This window comes from Pinus tabuliformis, chromosome 6, assembly GCF_031772625.1.
Source record: "Pinus tabuliformis cultivar Carrire ecotype Pingquan chromosome 6, CPIR1, whole genome shotgun sequence".
Classification (NCBI taxonomy): Eukaryota; Viridiplantae; Streptophyta; class Pinopsida; order Pinales; family Pinaceae; genus Pinus; species Pinus tabuliformis.
In genome coordinates this window covers 1,472,768,580-1,472,771,764 of record NC_142292.1, presented here as the reverse complement: position 1 = coordinate 1,472,771,764, position 3,185 = coordinate 1,472,768,580, and positions in this window count along the sequence as shown.

Here is a 3,185-nt window from a genome sequence, read left to right as displayed (position 1 = left end):
AGAGTTGAACCACATCAAAGCTAACAATTTTATCGCCCGGATCGAGCTTAGCATGCTTAATGAATTCAACATAATGGCTATAATCTTTAATGAAAGAGATGGTTTTGCCAACTAGAGGGGTTAGGGTGCTAGCGACATACTTTGCTAATTCATATGTGGGTGCCCCGATAGGAACAGCTATGCAGCACAAATAATCGTAACATAGGTAGGTTAGGTAGTAATAAAAGCGTTGAATTAAACAAGAATATAAATTCCAACAGCGTTAAATTGGATGACTATAAACTAAATAATAAAGCAGTCAACAATTCAATGGAAATTAGCCTACGTGATAACTTAGATAATATAACTAATATATTAAACAATAAAATAGAAAGCAACATTAAATTGATGACTATAAACTAAATAATAAAGTGGTCAACAATGCAAGTAAAATCATGGAAATTAACCTATGTGATAACTTAGATAATATAACTAATATATTAAACAACAAAATAGAAAACAAAAATATAGATAATAATACTAATAAAATTAAAAATAACAAACTAAGTATTATGTTAGATAATAATACAATTATTGAATTAAATAATAGCATAGATAAGGATACCAATGAATTGAATAGTATTACATCTAATAAGTCTAATAATGTATTAGGTAACAATGCAATTAAATTAGATACTAGGGACAATAACTTAGGTGATAATTTAGATAATATAACCAGTATATTAAATAATAGAATACAAAACAATAACATAGAGAAAATACTAATAAACTAAATATCATGGGTATAACAGAAAAAAACGACAAATTAGATAATAATACAATTAAATTGGATATTATGGACAACAACCTAGTAGACAATATAGACAATAAAAATGAATAAATTAGATAATAAAATAGAAAAAAATTCACAACTTAATTCTTTTAACAATAACAAAAAAGTGATTAATGTTCCTCTTATATATTGAAAAAGGATGAAGCTGAGGTCCCTCACAAAGGACTCAACTTTTCCCTAGCCCCCAAACGGATCCCTAACAAGAAATCATTTGCAGTCTTGAAGATGAATCAAAGCTCTTAATGATGAAGATAAGGAGCTGGTCAGACAAGAATGCCCATCATCCTAAGGAAAACCAAACCTATGAAAAGTAATTTAAACCAAGAGAAACTTAAAGCCCTAAAAATCCTAATGAATAATAATGACATTGTCATTCTAAAGTTCGCTAAAGGGGCACCATGGTGTGATGAATCAAGAGGAATACATAAAAAAAAAATGAAAGAACACCTCTATAACAATGGCAGCTACAGGAAATTTGACAAAACCCCATCTCTAAAAGTACAAGACTAGTCAAAAAATCCATTAGAGAAACCAAGTTGGATGATAAACTAAAAAAAAAACGCCTTACCCCCGATAATGAAATTACTCCTCATATTTATGGGCCTCTAAAAATCATAAAAATGATGTCCCCCTCAGACCTATAGTCAATACTATTGGGGCCCCCACATATGAATTAGCAAAGTATGTCACTAGCACCCTAACCCCTTTAGTTGGTAAAACCAACTCTTTCATTAAAGATTCTAGCCATTATGTTGAATTCATTAAGCAGGCTAAGCTAGAACCAGGTGATAAAATTGTTAGGTTTGATGTGGAACAACTCTTCACCAAGATTCCCTAGATGAAGCAGTCGAAGTGGTAAAAAAGTAGCAACGCCCAAATTACAAAGCTAGCTAAAATCTATATTCATTCTAATTTCTTTACCTTCCAAGGGGAAATCTTCGAGAAAAAATTGGGAGTTGCTATGGATCACCACTATCACCACCTATTGTAGCCAACCTCTTGATGGAAAAATTTGAAAAGAAATCTCTTAACACCTACCCATTGAAACCTAAGTTTTGGATCAAATTCGTGGACGACACCAGCATTGATTGGCCTCATGGGGGATGAGCTAAAAAACGTTTTGAACCATCTCAATACCATATCCGATGACATCAAGTTTAAAAATGGAGGTCGAAGAGAATAATTGCATCCCTTTCCTTGATATCCTCATCATAAGAAATAAATATGGAACCCTAGGGCACAAGGCTTCCAGAAAGAAGGCACACACCTATAATTACCTTCATGCAGATTCACATCACCACCCCCAGCTCAAAAGATGGGTTTTCTTCAAACCCTCTTTACTAGAGCCTGTAAAATATCAGATGAGATTCACACTGAAGAAGAAATTACTTACTTAAGAAAAGTATTTACAAGCTTAGATATAATAATAAAGACATCATGAAAGCCATCCAGAAAGAAAGATCTGGAAGCAGAAGATAAATCTGAAAGTCCCCCAACTACTAAGGCCTACCTTCCATATATTTTGGAGTCACTGACAAGCTAGCTAAAGTTCTCATCAAGAAAGATATCAAGACTTCATTCAAACCCGTGATGACTATTAAACAAAGAATGAAATCTATCAAGGACAACCCAGAGCACCTCCAACAGAAAGGTGTTTATATGATCAATTGTTATTGTGGGGAATACTCTATTGGGGAAACAAGTAGGTCGGTTAGGATCAGGCTTAAGGAGCATAGTGCATATATCCGAAATGAAAAACTCATTCTTCAGCTTTAGTAGAGCATGCAGGAAAGACAAACCACCATATTTTCTTGGAAAATACAAAGGTCATTGCCAATGAGAAACATCATTTTAAACCTAAAGTGTAGGAGGCACTTGAAATCATCAAGCACCCACACAACCTCAATAGAATGGAGGCTTGGGAGTTAGTAAATTAGATTTCCCTTCTACCCCGTAATAAATAGAATGCTCTCCCCTTCATAACATTCCTTACCATTCTTCATAATTTCCGCACCTCCGCCCCTTTCTCCTGACAAATTCTTTGACCCCACCTTATTTGTCCCAGTCCTTTGTTAACCTACCCCTACCCCTCTATACCCATAATAATAGCATTAATTAATATTGCTTATATAACATAAGTGGAATTTATGTATAGTAAAAATTTATATTGAAACATATTATCAATTAACCATCAACATGAGTCTATAAGAAATAAAAAATTAAAATAACAGTGAAGTGATAAATGAATTCTTCAAATATGTTTTTTAATTAATATATTTTAGCATAAGTAGAAGTTAGGTATAATTAAAATTTATATTAAAACATATTATCAATTAACCAATACCATAGATCT